Source organism: Eurosta solidaginis, chromosome 4 (genome assembly GCF_040869045.1).
Source record: "Eurosta solidaginis isolate ZX-2024a chromosome 4, ASM4086904v1, whole genome shotgun sequence".
Taxonomy (NCBI): domain Eukaryota; kingdom Metazoa; phylum Arthropoda; class Insecta; order Diptera; family Tephritidae; genus Eurosta; species Eurosta solidaginis.
Window position 1 is genome coordinate 2109470 of NC_090322.1, and position 16322 is coordinate 2125791.

The window sequence follows — 16322 nt, forward strand, 5'->3', positions numbered from 1 at the left end:
CGCTTGCCGAGAGCTAAGCCTTTTGGAAAATGACGATCATTGGAAACATGCATAAGCTGAGGCATCTCTTTTACATTCACCATCAAAACTGAGAGAGTTATTTTGCATTATAATAGTTTTTGGTCAGCCTTCAAACGCTGAATTGCTATGGAACACATTGAAGAATGACTTCTATGAAGACTTTCTTTTCAATGAGTGCAAAAGACGTAACGATCCCGATCTACTAATTTCTGAAGATTTGATAAACCAAGATTTTATAAAAATTAACGACAATTTGACAACGTTTAAGTAAGTTATTTTACTTTTTTTTTTAGTTTAATTGACATCGAAGACAAAGTAATAGGACTATGTGAAAAAGAGTTATCGAGTTTTGGGTTACCTTGTCCAAATAGGAATATGCAACGAACTAAATGCCCTTTTGAGACCACCAAAAATGGTTTCGCATCAGCAACTAACATATGGCAAAGTTGGCAACAGCATAGATAACAAAGCTGGTCAAGAATTTTTCCTAGATGCTCCTGGTGGTTGTGGAAAAACCTTCTTACTTAATCTTCTTCTGGCTTATGCCAGATCTAAAAGCCATGTGGCGCTGGCAGTAGCGTCATCGGGAATCGTAGCGACTCTATTAATCGCTGGTGGAACAGCCCATTCCACTTTTAAGTTGCCCCTTAACGTGTTCGTCCAAGAACAACAGGTTTGCTCAATTCGAAAGAAATTTTCAAGAAGCTGTACTGATAGTGTGAGGTGAGTCTACAATGACCAGTCGAGCGCATATTGAGGCAGTAGATCCCACATTAAAAGACACAAAATCGAACGACAAACCCTTTGGTGGAATAAAACTCGTTTTTGCAGCAGATTTTCATCAGACTTTGCCTGTAGTAGAGAACGGAACTTGATCTGATATTGTCAAATCATGCTTCAAGGCATCTTTATTATGGAATCACGTAGAGAAATTGTGTCTGCGAACAAACATGAGAGCACATCTGAACGGAAATGTTAGTACATTCCCCCAGGATTTACTCGACATAGGAGATGGTAAAATTTCCAATGAGAACGGTAACTTTATAGTTGATTCAAGGTTTGGTAATGTGGTGCATAACGTGGACGAATTAATATTGCAAATTTACCCAAATATTGAACATCTTTGCAGTAAGCCATATACCTGGCTATGGGAGAGGGCTATCGTTTCACCAAGAAATAAAACGGTAGACGAAATTAACAACATACTTATAGATAGAATTCCCAGCGAAACCCGAGAGTATTTATCAACTGACTCTGTCCTTAATAGAGAAGATGCCGTACACTACACTACTGAGTTTTTAAATTTTCTTAATCCCTCTGGCTTACACCCTCATAAATTAAAGTTAAAAAGTTACATTCCAGTTATTTTACTGCGCAACTTAAAGCCACCCACGTTATGCAATGGGACGAGATTACAAATAAAACGAATGCATAACAATATCCTAGAGGTAACAATCCTTACGGGTCCAGTTGCAGGAGAAACATCGTACATACCTCGCATACCTATGAGTCCGACCGATATGCCTTTCCAATATAAACGATTGCAATAACAAATACACAAATAAACAAATCGCAGGGACAAACGTTCAACTAATGTTGGTATTGACTTACGGGCATGTGTTTTACACATGGGCAATTGTATGTTGCAATGTCCAGATCTGGTAACCCTCAACATCAAGCTATACTACTGTCTTCAGATAAGAAAACTAAAAGTGTAGTTTATTCTGAAGTACTTGGAAATTTAGTGTTGCCTTTCTAATAATCGAATGTAAATATAAAAGAAATTAATATACATATTTAAATGGATATCGAAACCAATATGTTCTGTTTATTTCAAAACATTGTGTATTTCATAGGAAAGCATCTTTAAAAAATGTAAAAACTGAACCTGTGAACAACGTCGCACACGGGCTGCTAGTTTCTTATAATTCCCGAGAATCGTTTCGTATGCATCCCATTTTTCAGCCTCCCTGGAGGCTTTAGCAAGATTGAACGATTTCCGACAAGCCTTGCGTAGATTATCTAGGTACGCGTTCCACCATGGTGGTTTTATCTTACCCCTAGATTTCTTCCTAGCGCAGGCTTTATCAAGAGGCTCCCCGCATGCCTTCGTATACAAGTGAACCATATTATCCAGCTCTGAAGAGTTCTCAGGGTAGAACTCACCCAACGTATACGTAATACCAATGTATACATCCGAACCGATTTTCATTTGAAGTATTTAAGTGTGCTAACAAGATTCGAGACGGAAGCTACTAGCCAACCACGCTTACTCACAAAGCATGTAGATGACTTATTTGCCATTGTAAAAACGGAAGAAATGTGAAAACGTACTCGATCAACTCAACAGCTACAGCAGAAGCATTAAATTTACAATAGAGGGGAAAGATTGTCAACTACCGTACTTGGACACGTTAAACAACAGGAGAAACAACAAATTGTATATTGACTGGTACAGAAAACCCACAGCTTCGGAAAGATTAATTAACTTTTATTCAAAACATGAAAAAATACAATATTAAATACCGCCAAAAGCTTCATAAGACGGGCACTTACAACAAGCGACAGAATGTATCACAAGAAGAATATCAAGAGATCGGATTTATATGACAAAAAAAAGGTCAAAATACCGTTCACATACAACAACGAAAATATTTTCAGTGAAAATCCATCCTCCATGCATCAGTTTCGTTTGGAATCGGCATAAAACATATAGGTCCCGTCTGCCAACTTGTAGGCCAAATCAAATGGGAGCAAGACGCAAATTCGAAGAGAAGTTCGGCCAATCTTTTCGGAGTTAAATAGCGCCAAGCCTTAGTTATTTTTTGCTTCTTTTTAATTTTTTTTGGTTAATGCGTCAAGCGTAATACAAATTCTAAATCAGTTAAACAAATAGCTTTTGATCTACCAAAACAACAAATTCATGGTTGTTATGTTTATTCTAGCAAAATGAAATTAGCGCGTATATTCTATTCTTTTTTAAAGGTAAATTTAATTGTTGTTAATTGCTCGTTTCTATATTTGTACAGTTGGATTGTGATATTAGTTTGAATAGGTTAAGTGATACGTGTATAATATTTTACTAGTTTTTTCGTTATGAGTTACTTAATCTTATCTGATTGTATAGGTTAGGTTACGGTGGCCACCGGTGCGAACTTAGGCCCAAAAAGTCTCATTGTCGTGGATTAGCAGCCTTAGCTTAAGAATTTAATACTTTTCATATCTGTTTTACTGCATTCCTATGCAACTCTGTATTTTATTTCAATTTAATTTCAACGGCTTCCTTTGGCTTCACTCTCTCACGAACGAATACCGAGGAAGCACGAATAAGTAAGTGAATTAATTTCAATAATACCATCTTATGTACTATAAAATATGATTTTATAGATATTGAAACTCCAAAATCAAAATTTTTAATCGTAAATTGCTGCCATTTGAATAAACGAGTTTTTAGTATATTCGTGCATTTTATTATTTGCCGGCGTAATAACATTTTAATATTTATTCCACAATCTGCTATACTAATCCGCCTCATATATGCATGACACGCTACAACTTTAGAAGGAGAAATTTAAAGGGTACATCGATTTCAAAGATGTGAAATTCAAGGGAAGAATCGTACAGTGAGGATGAAAGTGAACGTGCAATGATCGCCAACGAAGCTAAACTCGCAGAACTTCAACAGCAAATACGTAAGTTACAACTTTCTTTAGAAGCCTCCGAAAAATAGAGGTTATGTCTCAAAAACACACTTGCATCGACAACCGCCGCCAGCCATGCAGATGAAGCAAAACTATAGTTACTTGCCGACTCTGATGCTACACTTGCCTCATCGATGAATGCATGTATATCTACCGCCGCCAATTTTGCTATACCCCACATACAACATACACGTTTTTTTAGCACTCCTTACTGTGCTAACTCGAATTCTATTACTTACGTCGATACATTTTCACCCCGCAATCATCAAACAATGCCTATCTATGGTATGAATACGAATCCACAGCCAGATAGCAGCATGGAAACCATTGCTACTCAAGCAGGCCATTGGAAACTATTCCACTCCCCTTTTACCAAACCTACTGGTGCCAATCATGTACCGATTTCGTCGCCAATACGAAACAACGCCCAAACTTGTATTCAACCATATAGCCAGCCTTTCATATGAAAAATTCAAGATTTGTACAGTTGTCTGGTTTGCCTGAGGAGTGCCCTATGTCTGCTGTAGCTTATAAAGAGACAACGCATTTATATTCATATACAAACGTGGATATTTAATTTCGGCTACAAAAAGCACTGAAAGGAGATGCCCGCAACAAAGTTGAATCATTGTTAATACATCCATCAAGCGTGGATGCAGTCATGTCATCGTTGGAGTTCCATTTTGGATGACCAGAAGTACTCATACGCAGTCAGCTCGCTAAAGCAAGGTTATTTCCACCCATCACCGCTGGAAGAATCAACGAAATCGCCAACTTCAGTTCGATGGTAACCAATTTAGTTGCATTTTTGGAAAACGCTGGAGCTGTTCCGCACCTTACAAACTCAAGTCTACTCGATGAATTGATGGTGGGAAATTGTAAAAGCAAACAAGCTTTGTTTTGGCTGCCTATATCCGGGCCATAGTATGTATAACTGTTCGCGTCGTCATGTGTAACATTTCGTCTTGTCAGAAGTATCACAACAAATTACTGCACAATCAGACAAATCAAAATGCCACTAATGGCAGCTCTGCGATAACCGAAACAGCTAAAGCTACTGTCAGCTCCTGTCAATCTTTTCGAGAATCGTCAATGAGTTCGAAAAGCGGATATGGAATCATACAAAATAAAACTTTATTAAAATTCGTTCCAGTTAAATTACGTGGTCCAAAGTGTCGTATAGAAGTAATAGCCTTTATTGATGAAGGTGCAAAAGTTACGTTATTGGAAGAAGAAATAGCAAATGAAATTGGGGTTACAGTTAAAAAAGAATTTCTAGGCCTGAAATGGTTCGACAACAAATCGACTAATGAAATTTCTAGACTTGTAAATTTAAAAATTGCCAGTACTTACAGAGATAATGTAAAGTTTCTTATGAAAGGGGTGCGTACTGTAAGAAAGTTGTTGTTGCCCCGCAGACTTTGCAAGCGAATATACTTAAGAAGCAGAATGCGCAGTTAAACGAAATACCAATACAGAGCTACACTAATGCGACCCCGAAAATTTTGATAGGAGTTCCGCATACTAATTTTGATACGCCCTTTACAAGTCGTAAATTTTAATGAAGGTTTCACTGTTCACGAGACGAAGTTAGGTTGGGTTTTGTTTGGGTCTGATGAGAATTGTTCTGATTCGGCAACCATTTGTCACGTACATCTAGATACTGCTATGGATGAGCTTCAAAAGCAAGTCGCCGATTATCTTGCTTTGGAGAAGTTTGAGACTGATTTGCCCCTTATAAAGTCAGCTGACGATATTAGAGCTGAAAACATTTTAAGTAATACAACCAGATTTGTTAATGATAGGTATGAAACAGGCTTATGCGGTTACATTCCCAGATAGTTATAATGCTGCGCTAAAATGACTTCAAGCGGTAGAGTGTAAAATGCTCTTGGATAAAGAATATGGAAAATGGCACAAAAAGAAAATAGAAGAATACGTAGAGAATGGTTATGCAAGGAAACTTAAAAGTTATGAAGCGAATTTGTCAGAGGAGCGCGTATGGTACTTGCCGCATTTTGCAGTATACAATTTAAATAAAGGCAATAAGCCATGTCTTGTTTTAGATGCTGCCAGTACCGTTGACAATATTTCTTTGAATTTGGCGCTTATGAAGGGTCCTGAGGAGTTTCAGCCGAAATAATTACAGACGATTTTATTCAAATTTCGTGAAGGGAAGGTAGCCATTTGTGGGGACATAAAGGAGATGTTTCACCGTATTAATATACGCGATGAAGACGTAAATTCACAGCGGTTTCTCTGGCGTGATGGAGATATACGTCATGAAGGCCATGAGTTTCGGCTCCATCTGTTCACCGTGTTCTGCTCAATTTGTGAAAAACTTAAATGTATCAAAGTTCGGCAACGCGTTTCCAAGAGCTGTTCAACCGGCACTACGTTGACGATTTTGTAGATAGCTTTTCCGATGTTGAGGAGGCCATAATCGTGACCAAGAAAGTTATAGAAATTCATGGACAAGGACGGTTTGAGCTCAGAGGATTTGTTTCCAATTCTACTGACCTTCTACTGGCTATAACAACAGCACCAACAATTGAGTGCACCACAAAAAATATGTGTAAACCTGAATTATCTAGCGAGAAAGTATTGGGTATGCATTGGGAAGCCAAGGGCGACGTTTTTTTCTTCAATTTGACTTTCGCTAGAGTACCGAAGGCCGTTTTGGAAGGCAGTCGACGACCTACAAAGGCAGAGTTGCTGAGTTTTAGTATGCCAATTTTTGACCCAATCGGGCTAGTTGCTAACTTGACTTTGGTTCCAAAAATCTTATTGCAGAGGCTGTGGCACATCAATATAGGCTGGCATGATGCAATTCCTGATGACGTTTCCGATAAATGGTACGAGTGGTACAAATCGTTAAGAAACCTTAGGTCATTTAATACCCCTAGATGTTACAGTCAGTATCTTAAAGATCCTTCTCCAGTTACACATATTTGTGGACGCTAGCGAGTTAGCCTATGCCGCTGTCGCTTACTTTCGTATATTGCATACTGACAAGACTACCGTTGCTTTTGTCTTAGCAAAATCTCGCTGTAGCCCTTTAAAACCCATGTACATACCCCGACTGGAAATTCAAGCTGCTGTTTTTGGGGACGAGGTTAAGCCGGATAATAATTGAAGGTCACACAGTAAAACCAAAATCAGTGACCTACTGGTCAGACTCGAAATCTGTGATTCAGTGGATTCGGTCAGATGCTCGTCAATTTGTTAGTAACCGAATTTCGGAGATCCTCCATGCATCTGGTATTACTCAATGGAGATGGGTCCCCGGGTCCCTAAATCCTGCTGATGAAGCAACGAGGCCGCAGTCGTGTAATACGTTCTCAGTACACTCCAGATGGTTGAATGGACCCGCATTCTTAAAGGAAACCGAAGAGCAATGGCCTCATTTCCAGATATTTCTAACAACAACAACGATGCAGAAAAGAAGACAAAGCAGCTATATTCAATCAGTATGGAAGTCAATGTTATAACCTTTACAAAATTTTCAAATTTTTATAAATTTCTAAAAGTTATGACCTGGGTACGATACGCCATGGTAAAGTTCCTTGCGCTAATGAAAAAAATACAAAGCTTTGCAAGGTACAACTGAAAATATCTGGGAATGAAATCTACGAAACAGAGGTATTTTTCGTTCGGCTGATTCAGAAAACAATGTTCAGCGATGAGATAAAATCATTGCAGGAGGGGCTCCAACTTTCAAAGCAATCATAACACAGGCGCCATTATATGTGCGATTCAGGCTAAATACTGGATACCGAGCGTCGGGACTCTTTTAAAATCCGAAAAAAAGGAATGCAAGTTTTGCACGAATTCAGCAGCTATACCGAGACCTCCGCTAATGGGTCAATTGCCAGCTGAACGACTTGAACCTTACGTAAAGACATTCACATACACCGGTCTTGACTACTTCGGACCAGTCATGGTCTCAATTGGTCGACGTCGTGAGAAGAGGTGGGTAGCATTATTTACTTGCCTAACAATAGGAGCTATACACTTAGAGATTGCCAAGGACTTGTCGACCGATGCTGTAATTTTGTGTCTACGAAACTTCGTTAATCGCAGGGGTGTTCTAGTTCGCATACTCAGTGACAGAGGAACGAATTTTGTTGGAGCCAGCAAAGTTGACTGGTTGGATGTCGCAGAAGGTATAGGGGATGAGTGTGCTCGACGTGGCATTGAGTGGGTTTTTAATACACCTGGAGATCCATCGGCTGGCGGTATTTGGGAGCGCATGGTAAGGAGTGTTAAACGTGTGTTGGCATTTTCGCTGAAAGAAGTAGCTCCACAAATTGAAACTTTGCAAAGCTTACTCATCGAAGCTGAGAATCTGATTAACTCTCGCCCGCTTACGCATTTGTCAATCGATAGTAGTGATTCCGATCCACTGACACCCAACCATTACTTTTGGGCTGTCATAGCTACATCCAGACTCCTTCAAGTTCGACTACATTTATTTGTTTAAGGAAGCAATGGCAAACATTACAACAACTGAAACAGACGTTTTGGAGCAGGTGGATTCACGAATATCTGCCTAATCTCACTCGACGCACTAAGTGGTACCATAGGGTCGATCCCATAAAGGTTGGTGATGTGGTTATCAGTTATAGTGACGGTAATCTAGGAGAATGGAGGCGGTGAATGGTGCTGGAAGTATACCCAGCTGCAGACGGTCAAGTCAGGTCAGCACTTATAAAAACTTCAAATGGCATCTTGAAGAGACCAGCGCCAAAGTTGGCAGTACTAGACGTGCGTAGTGAACCTCAGATAACATGCCCTCTTCGGCTCACGGGGGGTGGGATGTCGTAGACTAGCAGCCTTAGCTTAAGAACTTTATACTTTTCATATCTGTTTTACTGCATCCCTATGCAACTCTGTATTTTATTTCAATTTAATTTCAACGGCTTACTTTGGCTTCACTCTTTCACGAACGAATACCGAGGAAGCACGAATAAGTAAGTGAATTAATTTCAATAATACCATCTTATGTACTATAAAATATGCTTTTATAGATATTAAAACTCCAAAATCAAAATTTGTAATCGTAAATTGCTGCCATTTGAATAAGCGAGTTTTTAGTATATTCGTGCATTTTATTATTTGCCGGCGTAATAACACCCATTGTGATACTACGTGGATTTCTCCCCTACTCAAACCAACAGGTCGATTCAGCAAATGTCAGGAATTTCTTAGGCTCCAACTTAGCCAGATCACAAACATCGCCAAAGATGGGAGATCCCAGAGATTTCTTCCTCTTGCACCAAAGCGCAGGACAATCGCACAGAAGGAGATTTCTTGTGCGCCTCCCGTCCCATTAAGGCCACAGGAGCTTCCAGGACGATGAAAGCGGAACGGATGTACCCCCTCTTGCAAGTTCGTCAGCCGTTTCATTGTTCGGTACATCCCAGTGTCCAGGCAGCCATACCAGACTGAGGGAAGTTTGCTCAGCGATCTCGTTAAGAGATTTGCGGCACTTCTCTACTGTCCTGGACTTACATGACCGATCCAAGTGCTTTTAGTGCAGAGTGGCTTTTAGAGTAAATAAAAATTTGATTATAGGCATGAACAGCAATTCTCTGGTGACAAACGGCCCCGTTTATAGCAGCCACCTCCACCTGAAAGACGCTGCAACGATAGCGTAGGCTGAAGGATAGTTTCCACCCTAGTTGAGGTGCAAAGACGCCGTTGCCCACCTTTTTATCAAGCTTGGAGCAATCAGTATATATCTGCAGCCTATCACTCAGGTCCGGCGGCTCCTTCAACCAATAATCCCTATCCGGGATAACAACCTCATGCTTCATATCGAAAAATACAGTCGGAGCACAATAGTCTGACGAAGGCGAATCCAAATTCGTAAGGATGGCTGCATGGTCATCCACATTGTCTCTATTGGCAACACATTAAAAAGAGTATCCAGCGATTCCGCAGGTGTGGTGCGCAGAGCACACCCCCACGCAAACTAAAGCACTTCTTTGTACCATCTGGAAAGCTCGTAGGTTTGATTTAGTATCTAAGCTCGTCCACCAGACCAGTATAAAAGGATTAGTTTAACCACAGCAGTTTAGAGCCAACATCTCCTCTACAGCTGTACAGTGCTACTATTGCTTTTCTCACACGCTCCTGAGCGTTTTTTCTCCAGGATAATTTCCTATACAATATTAATCCTAGGTAGAGTCCCTCAGCGTCGTACCCGCTAGCACCGGCAGTGCAACGAAGGTATCTTATATTTCCTAGTGAACAGAACCATTTCAGTTTTAGCTGAGTTGACCGATAGACCTTTACTCCTGGTCCAGTTCTCCACCAGTTTCAGCTCAGTTTGCATTAGTCCGCTTAGTGTCTGTGCAAACTTCCCGCTAACTAAGAGCTCTAGGTCATCTGCATATGCGATAAATTTGCTGCATCCGTCCTTCTCAAGAACAACGAAGAGTTCATGAAGTGGAGAAAGTACCCCACCCTGCGGGGTGCTTCTCCGAAAGTGTTTGATCACCATTGAACCTGCCAGGTCGGCATTAACAGTTCTTCGCAACAGTAACTGCTGAACAAGTTTAACTTTCCCCGAATCGGCCCCCAAGCCAATTAGTGCATCAGTTATCACAGAGGGCGTAACGTTGTTGAAAGCCCCCTCAATGTCGAGAAAAGCTATGAGTGTGAATTCCTTGTACGCCAAGGATTTATCGATCTGGAACACAACTGCATGCAAGGCCGTCTCCGTGGACTTCCCTTTCATATACGCTGATACGGGATGTCGATAACTTTCCCTCCAAGGACTCCCTTAGTGTAGAGTCCATTAACCTCTCGAGTGTCTTCAGCTGGAAGGATGTCAGACAAATCGGTCTGAAATATTTAGCGGTCACGTGACAAGTCCTTCCAGCTTTTGGTATGCATGTGACCCTTGAATCGTTCCAACTCCGTGGAATATGCTTAAGAGCACAAACTCCTTTGAAGATGTTATACAACCCCAAAGAACTCAGTTGGATTGTTTGCTGGAGTTACACCGAGCCAACTTATCCAGCCCTGGTGTTTTGAAGCGCTTGAACGACATTATAGCCCATTTGAAATTACCCATAGTAATGAACTTTCCCTCAAACGGTTCGCCAGTATGAGTCTCCCTCCAGTTCATTACTTCATCACTATAGCCCGCAAATTGCGTACTCAGGAGCAGGCAAAGGGTGCTCTCTGCAGAATGCATCCATGTCCCATCATATCCTTAGATACTGGGAGCCTCTTTCTAAACTCCTCACTTTTGAAGCTCCTCAGTAGATACGCCAATTGGCATTTTTAGGTTCCTATGCCAGACAGTTTTGAGCGCCACCCCGCCAGAGTCTCCAAGCACCATCCAATTTTTTATCATGGCTCCCAAGCTGCCCGAGATCAGGGTGATGTCCAGAACCTGACGTCTGGTCTTAGTAACAAACGTGGGTACCGAACCCCTATTGCAAATATTAAAATTATAATAAATATCAAAATCAAAAAGTGACTCACCACTTTAGTTCGTGTATCGACTGTACCACGCTTCGTTGTTGTTGTTGTTGTAGCAATGCTCGCCCCACCTAATAGCCGCGACCGATCACAAATTGTCATCAATATCCTCTAACGGGAGTCCAAGGAAACTTGCCGTTTCAACAGGGGTGGACCATAAGGAAAGGGGTGTTAGAGGCGTTGGTTCCACATTACAATTAACGAGATGGTTGGTGTCATGTGGGGACACATTGCAAGCGGGGCATACATTTTGTATGTCGGGATTGATTCTGGATAGGTAAGAGTTTAACCTGTTACAGTATCCAGAACGAAGTTGAGCAAGAGTGACACGCGTTTCCCTGGGGAGTATGCGTTCCTTTTCCGCGAGATTTGGATACTTTTCTTTAAATACTGTGTTCACCGGGCAATTCCCGGCATAAAGGTCCGACGCCTGTTTGTGGAGTTCACCAAGGACCTGCTTCTGTTTTTTCACTTCATACGCTGGGTTCTCAAGTGCCGTATTTCCTCAAAATGCTTACGGAGATGACTCCTTAAGCCCCACGCTTCGTAGTATGCATTGGCTTCTCCCGCTAGTAGTAGTGGCTCCTTTGCCTCCCGAGCTATCTTGCAGACTAGCTCCGTCGGAGCCAACTCCTCACGAGGGAAGTAAAGGGACGTTTATTTTTTTTTCTTTTTCTTTCTTTTTTAGTTAATGCGTCAGTTAAACAAATAACGTTTGATCTACCAAAACAACAAATTCAAGGTTGTTATGTTTATTCCAGAGAAATTAAATTAGCTCATATATTCTATTATTTTTCAAAGGAAAATTTAATTGTACCTAACTCCTCCTTTCTATATTTGTACAGTTAATTGTGATGTTAAGTCCGTATAGGTTAAGTGATACGTGTACAATATGGCCGTATTTTTAAGCCTTTCAAGCCTATGGGACACCGGTGTTCCAAAAATTGTAATAGACCGCATAGACAAACTCCGACTCGTGCGTACTGAGTTGGCCAAGAACATACAAAAGGCTTTTGAGAAATCAGCTCAACGCTACAACCTCCGAAGCAGAGTAAAACCATTCAGTGTAGGTGAAAATGTATATCGGCGCAATTTCGTTCTGAGCGACAAAGCGAATAAGTTTAACGCCAAGCTAGCACCCGTTTTTGTTAAAGCTACAGTTCTCGCCACAAAAGGAAACTCCATGTATCAATTGCAAGACATACATGGTAAAATAGGGTGGTACCACGGAAAAGATATTAAGGAATGCAAGGGTTAAAACACAAGTTACCGTCAGATAATGTCCTATAAAATAACTAAAAAAGGACAAACCTATATAAATATCTATCTTCATCCCTATTTAATTATCTCTGTTTCGCATCACGCCACCTTTTTTACTTGTTTTTCCGTGCCTATAAAAGCGTCGGATTTACACATAGCGGGGTCTTCTCCTGGAAAAAGTTTGTAGTAAAGGTATACTCTCGGGAAAATATTTTTTTAGCGATCGAAAAAGTCATGTCGAAAGTATATTAGTTTGCTAAGTTTTTTTGCTAAAAATTAATAAGATAAAAAAATCGCGTAAAACGTTTCGAACTAAAAATAAATTACAAGGGTGTTCCTGGTTACGGTGTTCCTGATTTGCAGATTTCCTGGTTGCAGTGTTCCTGGTTCCTGAAATGGTTTCAAAATTAAGTGCAAACGAAGATGAGGATCTGTGGTATCCTGAACAGGAATTTCCTGGCTTTGGGTTCTACCCATTTGTGTGAAAATTGTAATCCCACTTAAAACTGTGATTTAGCTTAAAAATTGCATAAATTTTCTTATCTCACTTCAATAACCTAATTTTTGTGCGCATATGCATTGTCGTTTTTAATTATTACATTTTCTTAAAATTTTATTTAATTGATTGCTGAAAAGAGGCAAAAAAAACAAAAAAAAAAATATATATATATATAAAGAAAAAAAAATGTTCAAATTCTAAAATTATGTACCAAGAGAAAAAATTATATGAGTACATATATAAAATAGATAAAAGAATTGTTAGAAAGAGACAAATGTAAGTGGTATTGGGAGAGTGAAGAGCGGAATCTAAAAATAATAATATAGAAACGAAGTGACATGAAACAAAATCGAATTAAAATAATTTGTGTGCACTAAGCTTAAATTTTCAGCAAATCAGCGGAATCGTCGAAGGCCTTCATCGAGTTCCTGCATCAAATCATGTGAGTTTGCAAAATTGTTATTTATTATCTCCATTACTTGCATTTTGTTTCGCGTTTTGGGTTTTTGTAGTATGTCTCCATACATACTTTGATAAGTAATAGTGCTATCCCGCTCTCAGTTGTTAAATGTAAAGCGGATAGAGAGAACTTACAAAAAAAAAAAGGAAAACCCCAGTATTTTAGTAGATATGCTTTCATTGCAATTTATCCAATTAAATTTAAATTAAATTAGTATTATTTCCAATTGCCATTAACGGGACTATTTTTCAAATGCTTTCCACTTTTCTACTACCGCAGTATAGCAATTTTGTAGATTATTAATTTGAATTATCACATACCTAGTAGGCTTGTTATTCAAAAGTCGTTCTGATTCCATGCCGTTCCTATAGGTGTTCGGACTTAAATATAGTATTAAAAATAGTACCTTTTTTTTTTCTTTAGTACTAAATTTAGTATGAAATCAAATTCTGATCTTTTTCTTTTTAATTGATAAGTCTTTTATTAAATAAAACATGAATTGTTAAGTTTGTAAGAATAGTCTGAAATTCGTTGTTGTTGTTGCTTTACTTTGAGACATCTCATTAACATCTGAGAATTCATGGTTGGGTGGGGTAAGAGCGGTAAGTAATTGGTAGAGGAACCGCTAAGCAAAAGGCAAAGTGTTGTGTCACTTTCTAAAAAGGTTAATCAACGGTCCTATTGAGTGATGAGGTAAGAAATTCCTTAACCCTTCCGTGTGCGTAAAGTTTTTCTTGTTAGGCCTTGGGTTTGTCGTAACTGGTGGTTTGGTCGGTCGTTTGGTCAACGAACCCACATAAGTGGCTGAAGCTCCGGGACAGCTAGACGCACACGGGCAGACGCCGATCATCTTCTTCGTGCCACCAGGTAAACTTGGTACAACTGCGAAACAATTGTCAACCAAGAGTAAGTATGCTTGTCAAAGGTTCCATAACAGAAAATGGCGCCCAACAGTGTGGGGCCCCAGCGTAGAAGAAAGCCAAAAATAATTTTTAACTTTAATTAGGGGTTTCACAAACCATTGTCCTATACGAATTTTGTTTCTCTTTATTCATTTTTATTTTTGTAGTACCGGTTTCATAGCCATTGGTATTTGGAATTTAGTTTGAAACGATGAGATAAATTCACGTCGTACTAACCATACCAGTAGCTTTGACCACATAATTGCAAATAAAACTGACGTTTAATTCGTTATTTCTTTTATTCATCTTGAACTTATTTTGAATTTGGCTATATGCATATTTTAAATACCACTTGAATGTAGAATCTCGTTATTATATGTTTAAAGGATCAAGATTTAGTTCCATCAAATTTTTGTTGCAAGTTGGAATGCGTGTGTTGCACGTACTGCAACAACAAAAATTCTCACACTACATGAAAGTAAAAAAGCACACAAATGTCTTTGGCCATATAACAACAAAACAAACAGCAACAATTGAAGAGTAAGGCCATATTTGATTTGAGTTTGCTTTAACAAATTTTTTTTTTTTTGAATTTTTTTTCTGTATTTTGAATAAATACACACTCATATACATTTTTAATATCTTTACATATATATATATATATATCTATATACCTTTTTGCAATTTTTTTAATATACGCACAATGCCGTTACGTCAAAGTGATGAGTATGCACCCCCGCCACTAACCCCAAGCCGTTTGTGCACAATTTGCCGCGAAAACTTTACATTGACTTCTAATGCTGTGCGTACTGCCTGCAATCACAAATTCCATCAGTCTTGTCTTTTGAATTGGCTAAGGAACAACACAACTTGTCCTCAGTGTAGAGCACAATGCAATCCCAATAAATTTCGACCAAATCCATACCCTCTTCGTTCACAAGCTAGATCGGTAACTAGTCCCACTGTTCAAGAGCGACAATCTACCTCACTGGCCGCACAACAGCAGAAGCAACCGGCAGAAACTAGTATTGAAACACAAGCTGAAACACAAGCAGCCGCAGGAAATTCGGGTCTTCAACAATCCCAACAGTCACAACAATCACCAGCAAATCCGAAATATTGTCAGCGCCGTTATCTCCGCGCGACAAACTAATTTATTACAAGATTTCGAAACCCGATTTGCTCAGTTAGAGCAGCGGTTGGATCAATCCGTTAATAACATTGTCTCTAGATTGCAAAACGTAAACTTGCAACCTCCACAAAACAATGATTTACCACCATTAGTTGATTGGCCACAAGATCCACCGGATTTTGTTAATGGCCTTAGTCAACATGGTGGCGCACCTTTAAATATGCATGCACAAGGAAATCCTTAGAGGCATTCTAATGTGGGTTTTCCGTGCAGTAGTAACATATCACACGTCACTAATTCTGGCAAAATTGCCGCCCTTATTTCAAACTGGGATAGCAAATTTGATGGCTCAAATCGTCTATCGGTAGAAAATTTTATTTATAGTACTGGCGTTACAGACGCTCAGTAGATCGTGTTATTTGGCCTAATCTTTGTCAAGCTCTCCGTACCCATTTTGCCGCACACCGTACTGATACGGATATTAAAGAGGCAATACGTATGCGCAAGCAAAATATGTCCGAAACCTTTGATGAATACCGCAATGCTATTTTTAAAATCGCAGAAAACTTGAGCATTCCTATCCCAGAGGTAGAACTTGTAGAAATACTACAGAGAAGGTTAAGACCTCGCTTGAGGCAACAACTTGTATACGTTTCCATTCCTTCGGTAGCTAAATTGCGCGAGTTATGCATTAAACACGAAAGCTTACTTCAAGAAATCGCTAGACAGTCGTCTTCAAGTGATACTGCTTTGTCCACCCCTTATCGAAATACGTCTGGTAGTAAGCAAATTAACGAAGTTGACATTGTAGACGAAATAGAAGGAGATAGCGTCGAAGACGCTATTGAAG

At 39.6% G+C, this 16322-nt stretch overlaps 1 protein-coding gene across 16 annotated transcripts in view; it reads left to right on the top strand.

Moving 5' to 3' along the window:
- Pdfr (Pigment-dispersing factor receptor) overlaps positions 1-16322 on the top strand; it is a 456607-nt gene that overhangs the window by 20455 nt on the left and 419830 nt on the right. The gene's annotated exons all lie outside the window — the stretch shown is intronic.